The following is a 26,130-nucleotide window of genomic DNA, read 5'->3' as shown; positions in this document are numbered from 1 at the left end:
GAGGATCAAATCCCCTTTAGTGGGAAGCGGCAAATCTTTCCCATTGTTTTTCAAAATAATTATTGATGACTTGGTCAATTCCCTAAGTTCTGAGAGGTGCACAACCTGAGGCTTAGAGAATCCTGTCCCCATACTCACGGTAATGTTTTGGGAGGGTGCTTCGTCTAGCTCTGACGACCGGCCCTGAGTTGCAGTAAGCTCTTCCGCTGAGTGAGTAAGAGGGTACCAAATCATGTCGGGGTCACCAGTTGTGGGTTTTCACGCGCCCAGCGGTCTCCCATGGGTGTAGAAGAACAGACACGCACACGTGGTTTCCTCGGGATGGGAGCCCCGAACAAAGCCGAAGCATCCCTTTTATTGTGTTACCAGAAGGCGGGTTTATATGCACCTGGTGACCACCTTACACCAACCACATTTGTTATGACACAGCATATTAGCATATTACACGTGCTAGCTTTGTTTTGCACACGCTCCTATACAGCTGTTACACCCGGCACCAACAAAACACCAAAACACATTCCTTTGCACCGCATGGCACTTCGTTGTTTACTCCAATCTTTTTTACTTTCGACTTCCTCATACCTTGGCCTACTGCAGCTGATGACTCAGCCTAGCAGGCCAGATAATCCAATAACTCCAACAGTTTATATAAACTCCAGAGTAGTTAGTGGTTGCTGCTGCTACTATTAGAACTCCTTCTTGTTCCTTTTTTCCCCTCACGTTCATACTTATTGGTCCAAAGGCTGCCTGATGTATGGTTGGAGAGAATGAACAGTGAGAATTTATTCCCTTTTAGAACAATAAAACTCAATGGCATCCTATACACAATGTTGAAGTAAAATACAAGCAAACAAAGGAAGTGCTTCACTATAAAATTATTGTTTATTGTTTAATTGATTGCACCCTTTATAAAAAAAATGATGAGTGTAAGGAATTTTGAAAAGAATTTGTCATAGAAGGTTTGTCTTCTGAAGTTTGAGAACAGTAGACAAAATAGTCTGTTTGTCTCTAGTATTTGATCAATACATCTTATTGGTTAGTGTCATTGTACTTCCCTTTGTCTAGATGCTAATCTTGATCAATTGGCCTCCATCCAAGTGTGATGAGCTAGCTGGTATAGAACAGATGATTAGATTCTTGAGACCAAATGCAATATGAAACGACAGATCTGAAACCAGGTTGCTGAAGGGAGGGGCGAAGGGGCGAGAGAAAGGACATCACAAAGCTGTCTTCTGTCTCATAGTGAGACTATTTCAGATTGCTACATTGCAAGGGAGAAAGAATTGTTGTGGCTTCCAATTTCATCCCAACAACCATTCTGAGGAATGCTAAGTTCCCACTGCATTTGTACGTTTGGGTGGAATACAGTGGTGGGATTCAGTCGGTTCACACCAGTTCAGCAGAACCGGTAGCTAATTTTTTGTTGCCCAGGCCCAGAATGGACTTCCAGAAGCGGCATCCACACAGAGAACCGGTTGTTCACATATTTGAATCCCACTACTGGTGGAACAGCTTGTTCATGTGGACTTTATGGAAAAATCTATATTCATGTGTGATTTTTAACAGGCCAATGTCCATCTTATAATGGAGCTTAAATGTTGCTCAAATAAATATGCCTAAAATAAGACTTTGAAATCTGTGAACAAAGGCCACAGGGTTCTTCAGAACACTAGTGTTGGCCAGAAAACCTGGTTGATCTGTTGTGTAATAGCCAAAAGATGCACTGAGTCAGGGGAGGAGTTTAAAAGCTCTTTATTTTTATGCAGGAGTAAAGAGGGTACCTCATTAACCAAGAGGGACAGTTTATTGTTTCTGCATAACTTTTATACCTTCTTAAAACAAGAAAAATATATAAAAAATCATTTATTAGTTAATGCTAACTCACAAATCTAACACTTGTGCACAAATTTGTCTATCCCACAATATTTTTAACATGTAACATGTTTACCGCATAATACTGAGGGGTGGGGTTTTTAGTATTATAATAAAGAAAAGGTGTAAAAGTTCACAAAAAAAGAAAGTCTTATTGCTGGTCTTCCTCAAGACCATGAATACTGCTATCACTCTTAGAATGGAGAAGACCGGCCTGTTCAGACCTTTCTGTGATCTGGGGGATGTTTTAAGAGGCAATAAGAAGTGCATTAATCCTTAAGAATGCTATGCCCTCAAAGCTGGACCAATCCTTCTCACTTTGGGACAAAATCTTGTGGCATTAATTTTTACCCTAAAAATCTCCCCCAAACCTCTAAAACTTTAAGCTTGTCCACTCCTATAAATATCACACTATCATTGGCCACGGTCTCTGTGAGCAGAATGACAGATAGTTGCTTATCCTTTCTGAAAAAGATTGGGTGCTATTTTTTTCTACCAACAACAAATATTAATGCAACAAAGGGGAACTGTTATATCTCAGAACACTTTATTAAGTCTTCTACATCCAAGCTAAGATTTGGATTAAAAAATAAATTAACCAACATAATGTTGGACTTCAGTAGCTGTCTAGAGACAGAGGTTTGGCAGAAAGAAAAATAACACCTCCTGAAATTATCTCTCATCACAGCTATGAAAGAGACAAATATTCTGTTTTCATCTGAACTGAATATCCCCAAAAGAATTTGGACTCTCCTTATTTCCTTATTTTCCAGCCTTTTTATTTAATGGCTCCTTGTCCCTTTTCTCCTAATGCAAATTTCTGCTGGGTACATTAGTGAAAACCTCAAAGGACAGAAGGTAGAAGATAGACAGGCAGAAAGCAAATGGGAGAAGTAAAAGCATGTATGAGTTACAGATGTTTGGGATAAGACAGAAGATAAAACTGAGTACACCCAGGTTGAGGAAGAGTAAAATGGAAAACAGCTTAAGAAGGAAAAAGACACTATATATAGAGTGGGAAAAATTATATCCCAGTCCTCACTCCCAGGAGTTCTATATACATTTGAAAAGGACCAGAGGAGAGGCAGAAGTATGTGAATATGTGTGCAATGACTTTTTTTCTCTTAATAACATCTATCTATTTATAGCTTCTAAATTATACACCACTAACATTGCTCAGAGACAAGATGTGTTATTTGAATGCCATCAAGGGAAAAGGCGGAGGGTGGGGGCTTGAGCCTGCCTGTCCCTCTGATACAGAAATGTGCACACTTTGTGTAAGAGGACTATATCTGTTCAAAGAGAAATGCTTTCAGGGTCAAGGAAAGGCAAAACACCTTCATATAACTTGCCTCCTTATAAGCCAAGATTATAGAGGCTGGCTTTGAGTAAATATTTTTTCAGCATTTTTGTGTACTGTAGATGGCAGAGTCCATAAATATGAGAGATGAATCCCAGTACTGTAAAAGAATCAAAGGCTTGTCCAATCTTCCTCCATCTACCACTCACACACACACACACACACACACACACATACTCTCTCTCTCTCTCTCTCTCTCTCTCTCTCTCTCTCTGTGTGTGTGTGTGTGTGTATGTGTGTGTGTGTGTGTGTGTGTGTGTGTGTGTGGTAGATGGAGGAAGATTGGACAAGCCTTTGATTCTTTTACAGTACTGGGGTTCATCTCTCATATTTATGGACTCTGCCATCTGTCATTCTATGATCAATGCTCATAGAAAATCCTACTAGTATCCAAAAAACCAAGTGCTTGTCCACACGGAGAACTCTGATGTAGTCTGTCAATAATGTCAGAAAGAGAAATGTCAGAAAGAAAGGCAAGTTCTGTTCTGGTGGCTTCATGGATAGCTCTTATTTTCTAGAGCAGTCTCTAAAGCATGCTGCAAGGAATTCTGGGAGTTGAAATCCACATATCTTAAAGTTGCTAAGGTTGAAAAACACTGCTTTAGAGCTGGCTCATACCAGCTTGTGAGAGTTGGCTGTTAAATTTTGGAGAATTTTGTGAGTCAGTTGAGAGCATATCTGAGCTATAGTACCTACTGCACAGATCAGCTGTCCCAAGTTAAAGGTGCAGTGGCAGGAACAACAAACCTGGTAGAACCACTTTTTACAATAAATCCTTATCAACACATTATTGGCTGGGAGGAAAATGAAGTTGGCATGAAATGGCTAGGACCAAAATGTTTAAAAATGAAACCACATTGTTCAAATGCTTCTTTATACTTTAAAACAGCAGTTCTCAACCTGTGGGTCAGGACCCCATTTGGGGTCGAATGACCATTTCACGGGGGTCGCCAAACAATGCAGTCCGCCATTTTTTTCCCCTTTTCCTTAGCTGTGCTACTCCCTTTTATTCTATTGGCTTTTGAAAGCCAAGAGAATAGACTCTCTTGAATAGAGTCTAATTCTATTGGCTTTCAAAAGCCAATAGGAATTGTCCAGGCTGTCTCTGCCCTGCTAAGCCTGCCAAAATTCCCATTCTGCAAACGGTGCTGCAAGTTGTCTGCAGTGAAGGCGAGCTGTCTGGAAGTTTCCACTTCTCTCTGCTGAGCAACTACTAAAAATGTAAGTAAAAGAGAGCCAGGGGTGGGAGGTGGGAGGCCGGCGGGCTCAGGGAGGGTTGCTGGCGTGCGTGGGGCCCAGCGGGTGCCTTACCTCCCTTGGGCTGGGCCAGCTGATGGCCCAGCCGGTGGTCGGCCTGCGCCATCTCTGCCGCTTGTCAGCTACGCCTCGGCTGGCGCAGGGGGCGGCACCACGCATGCGTGGCACTCCCGGGCAGGGAAAGTCCTTGACTTACGACCGGTTGGGTAGTCCTCGACTTACGACCAGTTGGGTAGTCCTCGACTTACAATCGGTTGGGGGTCGCGATATTAAAAAAGTTGAGAACCACTGCTTTAGAAGCATCTTCCTGCCCCCAGTCAATTTGGTTCCTTAATTAAGGCTGAAATTGTCAAGCCAACTCTGGAGTCTTTTCAATTGATCAGGAAGACTGTCAGAAAGAGAATTAATATTGTACAGGTAGTCCTCAACTTATGACAGTTGCTTAGCAACCCTTTGAAGGTATGATGGATCCTTCCAGAGCTATTTACACTTCAATTTTGAAGTTCCATTGGCCGCCTCCCTCCTCCTGAGAGATCATGTGATTACATTTTGGGTATTTGGCAAACAATCCACATTTATGGACATTTGAAGAGTCCCACAGTCACATGACTACAATTTTTGGCAGTTTTTGGCCAGAAACCAGCCCTTATATCTGGTAAAAAAAATGACCATTGGCTCAAATAGATTTGTTTAACAACTACTGTGTTTGCTTAACAACCACAGCAAAAAAAATGTAAAACCTGGCACAGTTACATGGTGATCTACTTAACAACCACCACCACTTATGACAATAATTCTGAGCTCAGTTACAGTCATAAGTCAAGAATTATCTATAACAATTAACTTCAGAAACTTCTAGAGGCCTCTAGGGTGTGCACGTAACACTATTATACTGTACATATGGTTAATTAAGCTGCATCTCTTTCCAATTTGCTTCTGGGTCCAATGCAAGATGTTGGTTTTCATCTTTAAAGCCTTTCCTCACATGGAATCAGATTATCTGAGAAACCATCTTACTCCAATGGGATTGACCTGCCCCACTTACTTCAGCAGAAAAGGTGTGCTGCAGAATCCCATTGTTCAAGTAATTTTACCTGGTGGTGTCTAGGAGAAGAGTCTTTTCTGCTGTTCTCCCTGCCCTTTGGAGCAACTTGTCCCCAGAAGTGAGATCTGCCCCCCTCCGTCTTGGCCTTCTGGAAGGGCCTTAAAACCTGGTTTTGCCTGTTGGTTTGGGAACCTGATGGGGGCACTCTATGCTGAAAATGGCTGGTGTAGAAATAGAGAAGATTCGATCTCTGTAATGTTTATGCTCTTGGTTTGTAGTTATTACCCGTTCCTTGTTAATGTTCTTTTATTTATGTTTTTATTGTATTATAAGCCACCCAGGGTCTCTTTGGACAATGAAATGGGTGGGTACATAAATTTAATAAATAATTAAACAGGAAGCTTAGGTATAAAATGACATATAACACAACAGGTGTAACATTAAATGTATTAATTATCTTTCTCATGCAACCCCACTCCACAACTTGATATGACCTTTGGCAGGTTTTATCTCCCCATCCCTTTAGAAGGAGCTATTAAGTGTGTTGTGTTACCAGTTTGGGGCAATATAAGAGGACAGATGTTAATTTTATACACTTTTGAACTATGCCAAAACTTTAATATTAGCCTCCTCTGCCTGAATAAGCTAGTCACCGAGCAGAGTGAGAAAGAAAGACCAGAACTAAGTCCAACAGATCCTGGGCAAGTGTGCATGGGCAAGTGTGCAATGCAGACATTTAGGTCAGTTGACTCCTCCAGACAAGAGAAAATATAAGTTTTGAGCTTTATGGAAAATATTAAGACTTAAGTATCTAGTGAAATATTTGGCTTCTATTTATTCCTTTTAATAGAGCTTGATGGGCATAAACATATTTTATGAATGACAATTTAACTTAAGTTTTCACCTGTGCGTATGTCTGTTTAATAGGATTTGGGGCATAAATTTGTATTACATCTACCAGTTCTAACAAGAAATATAGTTAGTTAGGACTGCAGGCAATACCTCTCAGCTAGCAAAGCCTTTAAATTTGTTTCAATTATCTATGTATCATATTAGCTATATTAATAGGATGGTAGGGTGTGGAATTAAATAAGGTACTTTCTTCATCAATATTCAAAAGAGATATCAACCTATCTCTTCTTATGTCTTGAGATCTGTTACTAAAGCTAATTTTCTTATTTTTTATAATAAAAAAGTATCATTCAGCTCAAAGAAAATACTTTATTTGAAACATTATTTTTCTACCAGGTCTTTAGAAAAAACAAAACAGATGTAGTGGAATATAGTCTGGATTCCCAGGAGAGAGGGACTATGTTCCAGGGTGAAACAACAAGCTCAGAAAATTGGTCAAGAGAAAAACAGTTAAGCAGGCTCCTCTCTAGCAACAGTTTCAGAGTACAACTATAGTGAGGCAAAAAGTTGCTTGAATTTACTTTATCTTTGTCTATCAGTGAGAAACAATAAAGGAAAATTCTCAGAAGTCTTTCTTGGTTTTGGGGGACTGACATAAATGCATTTCTCAAAGGTTCAATTTTAACTAATTAGTTAACTAGTTAAAATGAATTTTAGTTGAATTAGTTAAATCAAAGTGTTGATTTTTGAATTGGACTTCCCATATGAAAGAATGACTCCAGTTGCTTCAAATTTCATTCACCCAGAGAACTGCCCTCTAATTAAATGCAGAACCAAAGTGCAATTTGTTGTTATTTCTGATTTAATGGTTATTACTAATTCTCATTAAATTCAATACATGATCATAATTTCCTTTGTTTGATAAGAATCAGATGTCTTTTCAGAAATACTACATTTTCACCCTCTAAAAAAGGAATCACTAGAAATATAAAAGGTAGAAAACAAACTAAGAACAAGCTAAAAGCAATGACAAAAACAGAAAATTGTTATTTTTCTCAACATACATTAAAAGTGAGAGCCATAGTATAATTAAGGTACTAGGAGCAGGGAGAGATGGTTTACAGCAGGGGTGTCAAACTGCCGGCCTGCAGGCTGGATGCATCATGCCGAAACCGTGCCCACCCCAGCTCCAGCAATGGGGAAAAAGTCATGATACATCGCGACATGTCATGTGATGTGGCAAGTTTGATACCCCTGGGTTACAGTCTTTAGATCAGTCAGTTTATGTTAACCCTAGACTGGGGGGGGGGGAATTAAAAAAATATCTGCCAAGCCACCCTTGGATCACTGTAGATTACATTTCATTACGTTCAATGAAAAATTTCCAGTGGATTGATTTTGCATGATAATCACAGCACCCTGGAAGGTAGATAGAGAGAGGTATTCTATAGAAGGAGAGCTATTTCTCACTATGATCACCCTGAGAAGATTTGCTGATAAACTGTCAACAGTGCTATATTCACTTTCCTGGAAATAAGCTCATTAAACTCAATTGAACTTAATTCTGAATAGCAGTATATCCAATTACTCTGTGAATCAGTTTTGTATCTGGGTGCTGTTTAACCCAATTTAAAGGATTATGATATTACATTAAATTGTAGGCTTGAAATTTATAGAAAATGCACATTCCAATAAAAGGGCTACCATATAAATATTATATATAAAATAACAAATGTGAACCTTCACTTTAATCCAATGAACTGGATTTTTTCAGCCAAGATGAGAACACTAGATAACTTACATGTACATATACGTATACATATACATACATATACAACATATACATATAGTCTACAAATGGATTTGTGGACTTCAAAACTGTAGAAATAATACCATAGTTTTTTTCCCCCTTATATATGCATATAGAAAAGCAGCAAAAACCTTCTTGATTTGTGAGAGTTATTGGAAACTTATTTGTGGGGGATGAGCTGGTTTCTACGTGGGTGACAATGCTGTTGTGAGGACTCAAGAGAAAGAAGAAAAATTGCTTGTTACTAAGCAAGAATCTGAGGGCTGTTGTCATGGGAGAAGACAAAAATTCTGTACAAGGAAGAATTATTTTGCCTGCAACAGCGAAGCCAGCCCTGCTGTAATCTTATCACATATTGTGAAATAACAAACAGAATCCTGGTCAGTATTTAAATATAATTTTCCTCCAGGTGACATAAATCATAATATTGAGGGAATCAGGTGATCAGTCTAGATTCACATATAAGCATCCCTTCTATTTATAATATTGAAATACCGGTAATCTTTCAATAGGGAAATACGCTGAGAAATTATCAACATTCCTAACGTTGAATCAGAATATATCTTGAGGTGAGGAGATGTACTCCTTGCATTTTAATTAAATTCCATTGACATATTGGTTAGGAATTTTGATAGGTATAACCCAAAGATTTAAGAAGGGGTTTTGGAGTGGCCTCATAAAATTTGAGATGAGGATGAAATGTGGGAGAGAGAAATATGATAGATAGATGAGAGACAGGGAGAATGAATTCCTACACAGTGCTACATCAGAAAGAACAGAGGACTTGAACTTTTATTGTCCTACCCTAGGAATAACTTTAGGTTCTGTTTTCAGTTTGCATTGCTTTAAACATTAATCCCCTGCAAGCTATAAATCAGAACAGAGGGAAGACACTGCATGCCATGAGTAACAGAGCAAAGCAACAGTGGCAAAGAAGCTGCCATGAAGCCACCCTGTTTCTTCTCTATAATGCTAGTGTCAACTGCATTCTTGGAACAGTGTGGGACTGGTCTATGCAGAAGTGGCTCCCGCATAATTAAAGCACCATTTAATTTGGGCAGTGCTATTATTAAACTGAGCACTTCATCCCACTTTAAGTGCATGTTTCATCCAGCAAAGTTGGAGATTGCACATGGCACAGCCCACATGACTCCCTCATTTAGGCCTCCTACTGTACAGACTTCTTAACCTTGCCAACCTGGATTGTCATTCAGTTTGAGACTGGGAAATGATTCATTCTGGATGCTGCGAAGTAGTATCTTAATTCAAGCCTCCTGTGAAGTAGCTTGAAATTGATGTGCATTCATTTGTTGTTTCTTTTGAGATTAAATGTGCAGTAGCAGAGAGAAATCCTTGGCAGAAAATTTTTCTGTTTTTTTTTTTCAAGCTTAAGATTCAGTGTGAAGATTAAACATTGCCCAGAATTAAATGCAAGTAAGATTTTCTTCCCTGTCCAGGGATGACCCAGTGTATGGTTTAAAATAAAGTAGAAGTGACTACCACAAAGGTGGGATTGAAGCTCCACCTTTTTTCTTTTCTTTTCTTTTTAATGGACATAAGATCTTCAAGGCATTTTTGTGGCCACCATCTTGCCTTTTTTGATATATTGTAGAAACCCCTTGATCTCTGTGTGTAATCCTGTCAAGATCTGCTACTGAAGCTTAGCTATGTTCTTGAATAAATAAGGATCTGAATAAAATAGTTTCAACTGCAAATCTAGTTTAGAGACTAGAGCTAATAACCTAACTGAACATTCTGTAAGGATACAACACACTACAAATTATATAAAGACTTAGAAATAAATAATAAGGATTCCTGGTTGCATTTATGAGGCTTGTGCATAATTACAACTAGAAAACAACATTTACAACATTTTAAAATGTGTCCATTTCCCCTCAGGTCACATGTTTATGTCACAATGGCTTTAACTTATAGGATGGCCACAGCTAATACACCCTTTACTCAACTGCATTTCACTTGTTCTTTTAGCTACTGTCAGATATTGCCTGTTATTGCATGTCAGCTATCAGATACCATCTTATAAGCATAACTATTTTCAGTTTTTGTCAGATGTTGACATGGATAGCATGTCGCCTATCAAGTCTTGTCAAACTGATAACTTTATGTCAAATAATGTCTGTGGTTGATTGGTAGTTAAGATACTGATATTGAAGATACTTGGGATTTGGCAGACAGTGAAACTAGTACATTAAGAGTTGCAGAGGAAAATTCTGAGAAATATATTTTATGCTGATGATGATGATAATGATCTTACTTTTATTCATACATTTATGTATTTTAATATTTCATATGTTATCCCAGTCAAAAAATTTGAGAGACTTCAACTACATTAAAGGCAATACTCAAGATAGTGTCTTCATAAATAAAATAAAATATCCAGGATATAAAATAAAATAAACAAACAAAGTGAGATTAAAATGTCAGCACTCTTACTTTCCAAAAGCTCAATAGATAACCCTCCTGGCTATCTTCTGAAGACTTTGCAAGAAGAGTATCTTAATCTTTCCATTTAGCAAGGATACTCAAGGTAGGTAATAACAAAAATACACAATAAATTAATACAGCTATGATTTATTTTTGAATTCCTAGTAAAATGAAATGGATTGTCCAGAAGGCCAATTTTCAGGGATGTGATCCCTTTGTAAAACAGACAGTGAAGATCAAATGCAATTTTCTAGGGAGTGCATTACAGTACATAGCAACCACTTTTAACCCTGCACATTACCGTTTAATGTACAAGACAACATTATGAGTCTCAAACAGGAGCCCTTCTGTGAATGCTTTTTGCATTGACCTGGATCTCTGCTTGAAGTCATTAAGGCAAAGGCCATCTCTAACTATCCTTCTGAGATTCAGCAAGAGTGCAGATGACAGCCTGGAACTCTGTGGTTAAAAGCAATAAAGAAACAGCAAACGGGAGCGCTGTTTTAGGCCTGCAGAGCTGTTTGCATAATATAACTTCCACAAATACTGGCTGGAAGATGTTAGATTCAAGGAGGCTCGGACTCACACTCATATTACCTTTCCCTTGGACAAGACTACCACAGTTTTCTTTCCTTTTGTCCAAAGGACTGTGATACAACGATGGCTCACAGAAAATAGGCTATCTCTTCTCATCAGCTGGTGGAGCATTAGCAATATGAAGGAAAGAATAATTCTTCTGCACAAAGATGCCATAAGCTGAATAGGAAATGGAGTGCTTTTTCTTAACCATAAATTATTGATAAGAGCTATCAAACAACAGCTCCATTGATCAAAATATTAAAATTTGGGGAATTATTAAAGAACGAAAGAATGAGGCAGGCAGAATTTGTCAGGAAAATAATTTAGAAGAAACAGATATTGTCAGAGGCAACCTGAACCTAGACATTATAAAAGCAGAAACTAGTGACTGAAAAGTTGACCTTATAAAAGCCTGATAAAATTGAGGTTTTGTCATTCAGAGTACTGTATGTGCCAGAGAACTATGTTTGCTAAATAGGGCATAGAGTTCTATTCTCTCTGTGTTTGATTCCTCAATGTATTAATGGCTCAGGATTAAAGGGTTGGTTTTTAAACTATAAGGTAGCATAATCTTGCCATAGGGACCAGAGAAAGCATCATTATTAGAACATTAATGGAAACTATTAGTTGGGCATGGATAATGCCAACATTATGCCGTCAATATGTACAAAGAAAGTAATATTTAATCCAGTCTGACTACTGTATGGTGAAATAGTTCTTACTACCTGCATCTTACTTATATACTATATACCCCCCAAATGCAAAAAAAAAAAAAAAAAAAAATCAGCTGTATGTTTTGCATAATACTTAAATGCTTTGTGTCTCTGAAATGCAGATCAACATAAGCTTTAAGGCAAGTATTATGTAAGACAAATCTCAAAAGGAGCAGAAATCTGTCTTCCTAGCCTCATGTCTTATACTTTTTCCTCTAAGTTAAGCTTCTTTCTCCAATTTTTCAATTTTAGATATGTTGGGACTCTAACCCTCAGAATTTTGAGCTTGCATGGTTGGTGGATATGGAATGTATCAAATGGGCCAACAATTATGATCCCCTTTTTATTGATTTCAGAAGTCTGTGCCGACTTCCCCCAACCTGGTAACCTCTAAATGAAATGTGTTAAAAAAGCAACTTTCAATATCTACACCAGGAGTCCTGGAGGAGCAGTGATTAGAATGCAGTATTGCAGGCTAACTCTGCCCACAGCCTGGAGTTCGATCCTGATGGGGCTCAAGGTTAACTCAGCCTTCCATCCTTCCAAGGTTGGTGAAATGAGGACCCAAATTGTTGGAGACAATCTGCTAACATTGTAAACTGCTCAGAGAGTACTGTAAACACAATGGAGTGGTATATAAGTCTAAGTGCTATTTCTATTGCCATGTTCTTGGCTTTGCTGTCCCTGGATATATCTACAAGATACTAGCTAGGAAAATCTGTACTATTTTTAAGGTCAACAAACCTCAAGATGAGATTGGTCCCATGTGTGTTGGTCTGCAGGAAAACCCTTAAAACATTACTTTATTAATTGGCTTGGGGATTCCGTGGAATTGTGGAGCTTGTTAGATGATGACAATTATGCCACCCTGTCATTTTGTTTTTTTAATTTGTTTTTATTTTAGTTTAATTTAACAGTTCTATATGTTTTTTATTGTTACTCTGTATGCCACCCACTAGGTGAGATGGGTGACTATACAAATGTGATTAAATAAATAAATAAACAAACAAGCAAACTGGTCCTATTGATTTCAGAGACATTCTTTGAAGTAAGAGGTGAATCTAACCTCCCTTGTTCATGTGTCAAACACCTATACTGCTGGTATTACAAATATCAGTAGCATGCAAATTCCACTCCTGCTTCATAAATAATACGACTATGAACATGTAGTTGGACTTGGTTGTGCAGGAGTTTTACAGCATTGCCTCAATGGAACTCAATACACATGATTCAGTCATTAGAAAATTGCAACTATATACCAAGGTTTTCATCTACAGATTTTTTGTTTTGTTTTTAAATTTCTGTAGTGATTTGGTCTAAGGAGATTCTCAGTCATCCAGGTCATAGTTATCTCAAAGATACTTTTTCACGAAGCAACTGGACTTTCTTGTTTTTTCTTTGAAGACTTCTCATCCAATAAGCTTCTTCAGCTCTATAGTGATTTGGATTTATGAGTTTATCTTTACAAATGAGTTAGGGCCACTTTCATGTTACCAGTCCTCACTGAGTTAAATTTCCTGTTCCAGATTTCCTGTGCTTAAAATCTAGACATTTTTCTGGCAGAAGAACTCTGAAACAAATAGCATGGATGATTTGCAAATTGCATTATTTTTCTAAGTGTGGGTGTGTGTGGGGGAGAGAGAGGTTGTTTTTTTAAGTGACCCACTCGCTTTCTTTTTTTTTTTCTTTTGCAAGTGATTCATAATTAAGTCTTTAATTCTTCCAGGGATTTTATTGTTTTCCCAGTACAGAAACTTGAGGTCCAAAGACAGGAACTCTTATGCTAAAAATTAATTACCTGCTATGGTAGAGGATAGAAAGGCCTGGAAGAACGTTGTCCATGGGGTTGCGATGGGTCGGACATGATTTTGCAACTAACAACAAGTCCTATTTAATCCCTCTGGAAGTGTAGAAAATACATTTTGACAGTAGAGAAGTAAATACAGATATTCCTCAACTTATGACCACAACTGAGCCCAAAATTTCTGTTGCTAAGTGAAACATTTGTTAAGTGAGTTTTGCTCCGTTTTATGATCTTTCTTGCTACAGCTGTTAAGTGAATCACTGCAGTTGTTAAGTTAGTAAAGTGAATCTTGCTTCTCCATTGATTTTGCTTGTCAGAAATTCACAAAGGATGATCACAAGACTCTGGGACACTGCAACTGTCATAAACAAGTCAGTTGCCAAGCATCTGAATTTTGGTCACATGACTATGGGGATGCTGCAACCATCACAAGTATGAAAAATGGTCATAAGTCACTTTTTCAGTGCTGTTGTAACTTCTAATGGTCACTAAATAAACTTGTAAGTTGAGGACTACTTCTACTGAGAAGGCAAAAGGGTGTGCCTTATTCTAGAAAGGAAAACCATACCATACCACATCAAAATACTTTTTCTTCCTCCCTGTACTATGCATCTGTTTGTTTTAAAAAAACTGTGAAAAAAGAACAGATGAAGTATTGGAAGGAACTATGATTAAGAATAAGGAAAGATTTTTGAAATATTAAAAAAAAATTGCACTGCTGGCATTTTTTTTTCCGATTCTTATCTAGATATTTTGAGAACTGAACTAAAACAAGAGGTCCTGGAAAAGGAAATTTGCTTATGCTGTTGCTAAAATTTCCTTTGATTTTTTTTAGAAGCCAGTTAAGGATATAGGATTTTTTTTCAGGGAAGATTTATATGGGAAACTGAAATTACATATATAAAAAAAGATTGTATATGGGTATAATGGGACCATGATTTATGTGAGAATAAAATGATCAGGATATAAATTTGTACTAAATTCCATTTTGAAATTATTGTTATTTCATATATCTCCCAGGGATCAAACTGGATATGGTTCCCTGCTTGATCCATATACTACCCTCACCAACTATAGAAATCTACATATTTTCATAATTATTCTGATACGAACTGGCTTTTTAAATGTTACGTACTGTAAGTAAGAAAACTGTAAAAGTCCTCCCATATTGTTTTGAAATAATATGGTTATATGCATAGCAAGTACAATCTCATAAGTAGCTTTCTATCCAATCTGAAAATAAAAGGAAAATGCTTCTAATCTTCAATGTTTACTAGTATTTATATTAAAAATAATCATGTGTGCCCAGTTCATAATGGAGGATTTTTTAGTTGATGGAACCAGAAATACAGGCTGGAAAAATTTAGATGACTTGCTTGGTTCACACTGTGATATAGAAAATGAAATATCATTGTGGTGTTTCCTGTTCTTTTTTTCTTTTTCTTTTTCTTTTTCTGGAGATTTTCTTTTTCTTTCCTTCCTCAAAGACTCCCATTAAGAATCATGTTTTTTCTTCCATTCAAACAGTTCCAATAAACAGAAGAAAAATAAACACATATACCAAAACAGGGCAAACATACTTTTTTATCTATTGTACAAGGTCAGAAATACTAAATCTCCTATTTTATCTACCTTTTTTCTGTTTACCCAACCCATTTGTCCTGACATCTATCTACTATATATATATAAAAAGCATAGTTAACAGATAAAACCAACAGCAGAGTTAAACCTCAAAGCCCTCTCTTAACAATCTATTAGACTATTGCAGAAAATCCGCAACGACTTCTTAATCTACCATAAACCACCACAGTCTCTGTCTCTGGTCCATCCAGGATCAAATATAGAACTTAGCACTTAGACTTATGTACTGCTTCATAGTGCTTTACAGACTTCTCTAAGTGGTTTACAGAACCAGCATATTGCCTCCAACAATCTGAGTCCTGGCTGAGTCAATCTTGAACTGTCCAGAATCAAACTCCTGGAACTGCAGTACTGCATTCTAACCACTGTGCCACCATGCTTTATCAATCAAATATCCTTGATTGATTCTTAAAAATAAGGCTTTTTAAAAAAATAATTTTAACAATTTAAAATTAAGTTAATTTTTTAAGGAAAAGCTTTATTTTTTAAAATTATTTTTTTAATTTAAATTTTAAATTAAATTTGGTGAAGCTTTTTGTTGTTGATTTTTGTTGGCTTTTTTAGCAGCTGCAGCACACTGTGGGTTCATATTTAAGTGATTCTCCACTAGGACTCCAAGATCCCTCTCACAGTTACTACTATTGAGTGAGGTATAACCTGTACTGTACCTGTGCATTTGGTTTTTCTTGCCTAAATGTCGAACCATACTTTTTTTACCATTGAATTTCATTTTGTTATATAGCGCCCAATTTTCAAGTCTGTCAAGACCCTTCTGTATCTTAAGTCTGTCTTCTGGAGTGTTGGCTATTCCTGCCAGCTTAGTGTCATCTGCAAATCTGTGTTCCCCATTCTTTGCATCAGTCTTCATGCAAAAAGAAACTATAGTCCAACCTACTAAAAACATAATGGTAAAAAGGCAGATTAGAAATAAAAATTAAAATAAGCAAGAAAATGGTAAGAGAACATCTGTCTGACTTTGATGAATATAAATCACTGGGACCTGATGGATTACATCCCAGAGTTCTGAAAGAGTTGGTAAATGTTATCTCAGAACCATTGTATCATATCTTTAAAAAATCTTGGAGCACTGGGGAACTACCAGAGCAGGGGTCTTCAAACTTGGCCCTTTTATGACTTGTAGACTTCAACTCCCAGAATTCCTCAGCCAGTGTGCCTGGCTGAGGAATTCTGAGAGTTGAAGTCCACAAGTTATTAAAGGGCCAGGTTTGAAGACCCCTATACCAGAGGATTGGAAAAGAGCTGATGTGGTTCCCATATTCAAAGAAGAGGGGGAAAAAAAACCAGATCCAGGAAACTACACACCAATCAGCCTAACATCAATACATGGGAAGATAATGGAAAAATAAAAAAAACCAGATCTGTGAACATCTAGAAACAAATAAAGTTATAATTAGAAGCCAGCAAGGGTTTGTTAAAAACAGATCATGCCAAACCAATCTTATTTCATTCTTTGACAAAATGACTATTAGTAGACCAGTGAAAGCTGTGGACATAGTATACTTAGACTTCAGCAAGGCATTTGACAAAATAGACAACAGCCTACTTCTTGGTAAACTATAAAAATGTAGGATAGACAGCATCACCACCAGATGGATTTGTAACTGGCTGACAAACCATACTCAATGAGTAGTCCTTAATGGTACTACATCTACATGGAAGGAAGTAAGCAGTGGAGTATCACAAGGCTCCCTCTTAGGCCCAGTATTCTTCAATATCTTCATAAATGACTGAGATGAGGGAATAGAAGGGGAACTCATTAAATTTGCAGATGACACTGAGCTGGCAGGAATAGCCAACACCCCAGAAGACAAGCTCAGGATCCAAAAAGATCTTGACAGACTTTAACAATGGGCCCTATCCAACAAAATGAAATTTAATGTGGAGAAAAGCAAGTTTTACACCTGGGCAGGAAAAACCAAAGGTACAAGTACAGATTAGACCAAATCTGGCTCAAAAATAGTGTGAGACGGACCTTAGAGTCCTAGTGGAAATCACTTAAACATGAACCAGCAGTGTGCAGCAGCAGCAAAAAAGCTAACACAATCCTTGGTTGTATAAACAGAAGCATAGAATCAAAATCACATGAAATATTAGTACTGCTTTATAAAGCTTTAGTAAGACCACACCTGGAATACTGCATATAGTTTTGGTAACCACATTACAAAAAAAGATGTTGAGACTTTGGAAAAAGTATAGAGAAGAGCAACTAAGATGATTAAAGGCCTGGAGACTAAAACATATGAAGAACAGTTGCAGGATTTGGATTTGGCTAGTCTAAAGAAAAGAAGGATTGCAGTATTCCAGTATTTGAGAGACTGCTACAAAGAGGAGGAGGTCATTTATTTTCCAAAGCACCAGAGGGCAGGACAAGAAACAATGGATGGAAACTAATCAAGGAGAGAAGCAACCTGGAATTAAGGAGAAACATCCTAACAGTGAGGACAATTAACCAGTGGAATAGCTTGCCTTCAGACATTGTGGGTGCTTTGTCACTAGAGGTTTTTAAGAGACTGGACAGTCACTTGTCTGAAATGATATAGGGTCTCCTGCTTGAGCAGGGGACTGGACTAGAAGACCTCCAAGGTCCCTTCCAGCTCTATTCTGATTCTGATTCTCATTGATCAAATATCCTTGATCGCTTCTTAAAAATAAGGCTTTTCCTTAACATTTTAACTTAATTTTAAGTTAAAATTTTAAGGAAAAGCCTTATTTTTAAAATTATTTTTTAATTTAAATTTTAAATTAAATCTGATGAAGTTTGTTGTTGAGAAGAAAGTTGGAATTCTTTTAATGATAATGCCTTGAAATTTTGCATACCTAAATCAACAATCCAATGAACGTATTCCTTTACCAATGTTAGAGCTTTTTCTCTGCCATGGAACAAAAGATATTAGGCATGTTTATTTTTCCATGAATGTATTGCACAAAAAGATTTTCTCTGAGACACATAGCATAACAGAAAGTGCTGTTTTCAAATGGTTGAATCATATATACAGTATGAATAGTTCATGGTCCCTCATCAGCACAATTGGATGATACCAAAAATAGACATTTAAATTTATTTATTTGTATCCTGCCTTTATTATTTTTACAACTAACTCAAGGCAGTGAATATATCAAACACATTTCATCATACTATTTTCCCCACAACAATATTTTATAGTTCATATATATTCCAGAGTTTCATGCTCAGTTTGTGAATTCTTTTGTTCCAGTAATGAAAGTGAATAGTTGGGATCTGAAATAGGCTTGTTGAGTCTGTAGCATGATGGAATCTTAAGTTCCTTAATTAATGTACCCTGAAGCTGATGAAATATGGAGTCTGCTGCTGCAGACCAGTGTCAAGCAATTTCATTTTTAATCAGCAGGTAGAGCAGTTGTTATAAATCTGCATTATTAGGAATACATTTTATGAGATGCTCACAGGTGGTTAGAAGAAAGCAACAAATCCAAATTCTCAGAATGTGAGTTTCAGTCCCCTTTTATGGAACTTCTCTAAAACTGCTATCACATTATCAGAGAGCTCTTCAATGATCACATATTAGAAAATAAAGAATTCCCTGCAAGATAGAGTCCATAACTTTTTGACCAAGGAGTGGTTCCAGATCCCCTTTGATAACATATGCAAAAACATCATCCACATTTTTTTTGCTTTTGTTTTGCTTTGTGAAACAACCCATGTGTATTAGGATTGGGAGCCTTACTGCAGATTAAAAAACATGTTACTATAACTTTTCCTTGTTTTCAAACATGGTTGCAAATAAAGTTCTTGGCACTCTCACTATCAATAATTATTTCTAGCTGATTACATTCTAGCTGATTTGATAAACCACTCTTAACGTTTTCATATAATCTGGCCATAGAAACTGCTTTATCCAATGTCAGATTTCTTTGTTGCAAATATTTATCATACAATGTTTTGTCAATATATTTTCCCAGCATTTGATCCCAATCATACCTATTTCTAAGTCTCCATATATCCACAGTTTAGCTTAAGTCTCTAAGTCCATTATTTTATGCCAAAGTTTAAACCAGTGCTTCTAACCTCAGTAACTTTAAGACACTAGCTGGGAAATTTTTGGAAAAAGTCCACACATCATAAAACTACTAAGATTGAGTAACGCTGGTTTAACTATTCCAATACAACATTTTTGCATGGAGTGAAATATTTATTAAAAACAGCTTTAATATATTAAAAGGTACCATTTGTTTCTAGCAAAATGAAACTCCCAAGAAGTGCAGCAGTGCAGTTCTTTGAACATTTTCCTCCTTGCCTATTTTGATAGCTATTTCATAAATTGTAAAGGTGCCAGTTCACAGTTTGCACATCTGCATACAGATCACCCGAATTCATATGCAGAAGTCGGAAAACAGTCGTACTGAATGCAAAGCATTATAGTATTACACTACACTATTATTTCACCCTCATGTAACTCCTTCCTTCCTTCCTTCCTTCCTTCCTTCCTTCCTTCCTTCCTTCCTTCCTTCCTTCCTTCCTTCCTTCCTTTCCAAATAACATATGCTGAAAAGGGAGAAAAATCATTGGGCCAGGTTATTTGAGGGCCTATCTCTTCCTGGTAACATCTATCAATTCATCAGGTCCAGCAAGAAATACATTTTACAGGTCCAATCTGCTAAGGAGCTCCATCTGATGGAATCCAGGAGAACTTGTTTTTCCACTGGAGCCACCTCATTACCTTCAGATATTACATTGACTCTAATTCTATTGACCATCCAGAAATCCTGAAAATTTGATTTTGTCAGCTGACTTTGGAATCATATGGAAATAGGAAGCCTGTGAAATGATTATATTGTATGTAAGATTCTGAATGCCTTCTGTGCTTTTCTTTATATTTATGCTTTTTAATTGCTTTGTTTTATTGTTTTTGTTTAAATTGTTTTTGCCACCCAAAGTCACATATGTAATATGGGCAATTATATAAATTTGATAAATAAATATATTTCTCTTTCAGGTGGGCTGGGAGACAAGGCATTTTGCTTCAAGACTGCTGACAGTTGGGGAAGAACAACTGTGAATGACATACTTCACATTCACTTATTAATCTGTTGGTGGGACTGCACTCATGTCTGGTCTATGCAGTGTAGGGTCTGCAGAAGTGAAGATTATAGTGAGTTGGCTTCAGATTGATAGAGCAGAATTAACCAATGGTATCACAGTGGATATATTTTAGTGAAGGTACTGATACAGAAATTGCAAATTTACTACACCATACTTACTGGTATTGGACACATTTCCCCCCATCCTGCTTGGTTGAGTGAACCTTGGTCTGATAGTTTTATGAAAAAGAACACAGTCATCAGTTCGCTATTGTAGAGCTGCAATAATTATTTCTAAAAAGTTATTCCTCCTAGATTTGTAGTATTATGAAAATAGTAGTATTATGAAAAGGAACAGTCATCAATTCACTATTATAGAGCTGCAAGAATTATTTCTAAAAAGTTATTCCACCTAGAATTTAAATCTTAAGGTAATAAATTCTGTCAGATTGCCAGCCTAGAATCAGCTCCTCAGCTGTTAGTTTTTCCCCTCTAGAATTTACCTCAAGGCATAAAATGCCCTTGTTCTGTTCTACCTTCAGCTTCATGTGATAATTAGTACTCTAAATAAATGGGCAGGTACTTAGCTTTTCCTCACCCAGATGCTTAATTAAATTGTCAGTTTAACTTTTTACCTGGATGCATTGTCCAGTGGGTTCATCAGCAGAGGCTCCCTCATGCTTGCAGAGCTGCATCAATATTTCATTTCACAAAAATGAATCTCAGGGAGCCCAGTGCAACTTCTGAAGAAGTTCATTCAATAGCCAGGAAACAGTTCAGGAGAAAAACAGTCCTCTCATAGCCAGAACATCTTTGAAAATATGTCTTTTCATCAACCTTGACAGAGAAGACATGCTGCAGGCCCTATCATTCAAGCAATTCTGTCCAGAAGAACGGCCTTCTCTGCTGTGGCTCCTGCCCTTTGGAACATCTTACCAATCTTACCATTTTACTGAGGTGAAATTGGGTCCCACCCTTCTGATCTTCCGCAAGAGCCTGAAGACCTGGCTCTGCTAGGGGGAATCATCACACTGGAGATAGTTGACAAATTAAGAGGAAAACCCACCTCTGTTCATCCTGTTCCCTCTCTTCCCATCTTTTAACTATAATTTTATTTTGATTGTGATTTAGAATATTAGAAATATTTTAGAAATATTTATAAATATTGATCAAAGAGAGATGCAACCTGGAATTATGGAGAAACTTCCTGACAGTGAGGACAATTAACCAGTGGAACAGCTTGTATCCAGAAATCATGGGCATTCCATCACTGAAGATTTTAAAGAAGAGATTAGACAGTCACTTATCTGAGATAGTATAGGTCCTTCTGCTTGAGGAAGGGGCTGGACTAGAAGACCTCCAAGGTCCCTTCCAGCTCTATTCTATTCAGTCTGTTAGGATTTTGGTGTTTCAATGCTATAAGCCACCTAGAGTCATTTTGATACAAGATGGGCTGCAAATAAATTTAATAAACAAACAAATAGATAAATGTATGAAATCACATAGTATTTGTTGCAAGGAAAATTGCTCATCACTTTTTAAAATATTCTTTTTTTCCTATCGTCTTTCATATTTCCCTTTTTTGCACTTTGTATTTTTTGTATGATTTCAGTTTCTATTACTTTTTAATATTATAAAACTCTTTAATTTTTTTTTTTAAATACATTCATGTAGACTGGTTGAAATAATCAACATAGAATATAATTAAGGTGTTATTAACTGTTATTAAAGCTGATTGATAAAGTGTAGTTAGTATCCAGAACTGGATGCAATAGCCCAAGTTATGTCAGATCAACAGAGAGAGTAAAGTGAAACTATAATTTGTCATGATTTTGGATCTGTTGTTTCAGCTAACGTTATCTTTCAGTTTTCTGCCTCATACTTAGTTTGCAATCTCTCCAAATTTATTTTTATAAATGTTATTGCTACTCCAGCTATCCCCCATCATATGCATATGCATCTGTCTTTTATTTTAGAAGTAGAGAACATTGTGTCTATTAAATTTTATTCTGTTATTTTCAGCACAATCAAATTTTAAATTTTATTTCTGTCTTCCAAAGTATTAGCAATCCTACCAAATGTCATGTCGTTGGCAAATTTGATAACCATTCCTTTGTCAGAATGGTGAAGTTAAGAACTTTCTATTATGCCATGTGATTTTTCTAGGTTACAAACTATACTTGGAAAGTGATAGTTTTTACACATTTTCTCGTGCTGGGGTACAAGAGACATTAAATGAGATAAGCAAGAGGCAAGAAGACAGTGCTATTGATAGACTTTTGAAGATGGAGAAAAAGAAATTCATGACTAGCAAACTAAGATGTGTCAGGGTAGGCAAATACAATTAAAAATGTCAGAGGACCAGACTACAAGGTATCATGGCTGCTCTGTATAGATAGCCAGAGGGAGTAAAGGTTAGGTGGGGAAAATAATATCCTCATTTTACTAACATGTAAAATCCCAGCTAAATATAATTAATGCCCTTGATTAACTCTAAGATGGGAAATCTAGCCATACTATAATTACATTTTAAAATAGACTGACACAGTAGTGGAAATATTTCCTTTGCAGGTAAGAAATTAGTTAATCTCTAAATGGCAGGAGCAATAAATACCATTAAGTAATTTATTGTTTTTTAACTGCATGAAAATCTTGACTTTGAAATCAACCACAGACAGAAAGGAAGAAATTGCTTTAATTGCTCATGCTAAATGCCACTTGCATGATTAGCCTTGCAGGGCTGAAAAAAAAACCCTTGATATATTGATATATCTCATGAATAAAGATATAATAGTTTATAGGACAGCCTTTATTTGTTGGAGTTTATCTGTCAGGATCCTAAGAATCCAATGCCCAACACAAATTGACAATTTCTTCTACTTTTTCACTGCTGTTATTAATGCCATTAAGATGTTTAAAAGTTTGTGACATCCTACACAATATTAAACTTAGTCTGATTATCACTCATAGAGTGTGATTTTTGAGCAAGCTTTGGATCCACCTAATTGCCATACCATCTACTCCACATTTAACCAGGGTTTTTTTTTTTTTTTTTATGAAACTGGAATAAGGAATTTTGTTCAATGGATTGTTGAAATTCAGATATACGTATCCACAATCTACAAAGAAGTTACCCAGTGAAAAATAAAATGAAGTAAGTCTGGTAAATATATCTTCTTTATAAATCTGTGCTAATGCCTGACAGTATGTTATTTTTAATGTTTTACCGGCTTTCTTTGCTATTTATTCTAGAATCTTATCAGGTATTAATGCCAGATTCCTGGTAAGATTCTCCTTTTCCTTTTATTTGAAGATTATAGACAATATTTGTCATTTTCCAGCCATTTGGCATTATCACTTCTCTGGGATTTCTCAAAGACAAGACATAAAGATTGAACTAAACCATCAAGTAGATCCTTCACGATGCAACTTCTAGAGATTTAAACTCATCCAGAGTAAGTAGATATTCCCTAACCATGTTTCTGTCAATCTCAAGCTTCACGGTGCCTTTTGATTCTGCTCTTCAACAGATTTTAACAGAACATACATTTTTTCCCTAAAAAGATTGAAAATATGCTTAATCTTTTCTTTTATTCTAACATATTTGAAGGAGCTCTTTTTCTTGCACTTAGCTTTTTTCACCAATCTCAGCACATTCTGAGTTTTAGCTTTCCTGATTCTTTTTCCATAGTAACAGTCTCTATTTTTTCTCAGAGATTTGTCGCTCTTTCCATTTCCTATGTTTCCTTTTCCCCCAGATCTTCATTAAGCTTCTAATATAATCACAGAGGCATTATTATTATCATCAATATTATTTTAAATTTATCCTAGCTGCCCAATTCAATAGTCTCCATTAGGGCAGTTAACTGTAAAAACAGTTAACAATCTGGACTAAAGCAATTTTAACAATAACAAACCACAATAGGGCTACACAAATACACTAATCCAGGATTGAGATCAAAGTCAGGTCTTAAGAGCTTTCTGATACCCCGGGAGAAAGGACATTGTCTGTTTCTCTGGGACGATGCTAATCCAGAGTGCTAGGGCTCTGACAGAGAAGTCACACTTTCTTAGTTCCATAAAATGACATTTAATAGAAGGGACCTGGAGTGTACCCACTCTGCCAGAATGCACCAGGAAAGGCAAGCACACACAAACAAAGATAGACAGTCCCTCAGATATTCAGGCAATATGCCATGAAATGTTTTACAGGTAACAGAAACCAACTGGCAACCAAATCAGCTCTTGTAGCAGTCATGATACATGAGCATACCGAGAAATACCATTACTGCAGGGCAGGCCCTCATAGAGCACCTACTGTATAACAATTGAATCGTGAGCTGATCAGTACATGAATATTACAGGTAGTCCTCAACTTACATCCATTTGTTCAGTGACCATTTGAAATTACAACAGTGCTGAAAAAAAATGTCTTTTTAACCTCTTGCAGCACTCCTGCAGTCATTTGACCAAAATTTGGGCACTTGGCAGTTACTATAGGAGCACTGCCTGTTCTCGTGAAATCTGGAGAAGACCAGATTTCTAAAGGATCACAAAAATGGGGTACACAGCTTGGAGAAAGAATGAGGTGCATAACTTGGAATGGTGCAATGTGGCAAAGGTCAACAGGGTGCAGCAAAGCCTGTGGAGTGCAGGGTGATGGGGCAAATCACACTTAATGCAGTGGTGCCAGTATGGCTGGCAGTGCTGTGAGGCTTGAGGTGATTTCTCAGTTGTAGCGGCAGCAGTGGGGCTGAAGTAGAGGCTTGATGGTGGCAGAGCTAGCTGAGACAGCTGAAGGCCCGAGGCCTCTACTTCAGCCCCAATGTTGCTACCAATGAATGCCACTGTGCAGGGCGACCAAAAGGATATAAATCAGGAGGGGGAGATTGGTGTGTTTGTGGGGGCTACAGTGTCTCTATAGTGATAAGCATTGCTGGGACAGGAGGGGCAGCTGATATTTGCAAGGGTAGCTGAAACTTTATGCTGCAACACATCCCTACTAGCACATGGTCTGCACTGGGCCTCCAAGGCCTTCCACACACCCCTACAGTACCTCACACTTCTTACCAGGGACTCCCTCTGCTTAACGACCCATGATTCTCAGTTAACAATGGCAGCTGAGAATGCTGGGATTGCCATCAATAAATAATGCAATCACATGACATCTCACTTTATGACTGCATCATTTAGCAACAGAAATTTTACTACCAATTGTGATCATAAGTTGAGAGCTATCTATACTGTTCTGCTGTTTCTTCTGCTTCTTTCAATTTCTTCATTAGAATCATTTGCAATTGTGCCTTAATATTTCCTTTTCAGAAATCTCATCCACTCTAGTGTTGATTACCTTTGGCTTCTCCTGTTTCTGTAAAATGTGTTTAAACCTATAGTGATGAACATTTATGTTATGTCCCGAGCCTTGCAAACGGCTCGGGCGTTTGCAGGCAGTCCCGGGCAGGTGCAAAGCTGCCCGGGACCAGACAGGCTGTCGCCAGCGCCGTGCGCATGCGCGGGTGCTGGCGCGGGAAAAGTAACCCATTTACCCGGGAGTTGCCTATATAAGAGGCTGCGAGGCGTTTGGGCGAGGCTGAAGCCATCTTCCTGTAAGCTGAACGCTGAATAAAAGAAACTGAGAACTCCAGCTGCTTCTCGTGTCTGTTTCCCGCCACG

This window comes from Crotalus tigris, unplaced genomic scaffold (assembly GCF_016545835.1).
Source record: "Crotalus tigris isolate CLP2741 ecotype Arizona unplaced genomic scaffold, ASM1654583v1 scf7180000017644.4837335, whole genome shotgun sequence".
Taxonomy (NCBI): Eukaryota; Metazoa; Chordata; class Lepidosauria; order Squamata; family Viperidae; genus Crotalus; species Crotalus tigris.
This window is presented reverse-complemented; position numbering follows the sequence as displayed.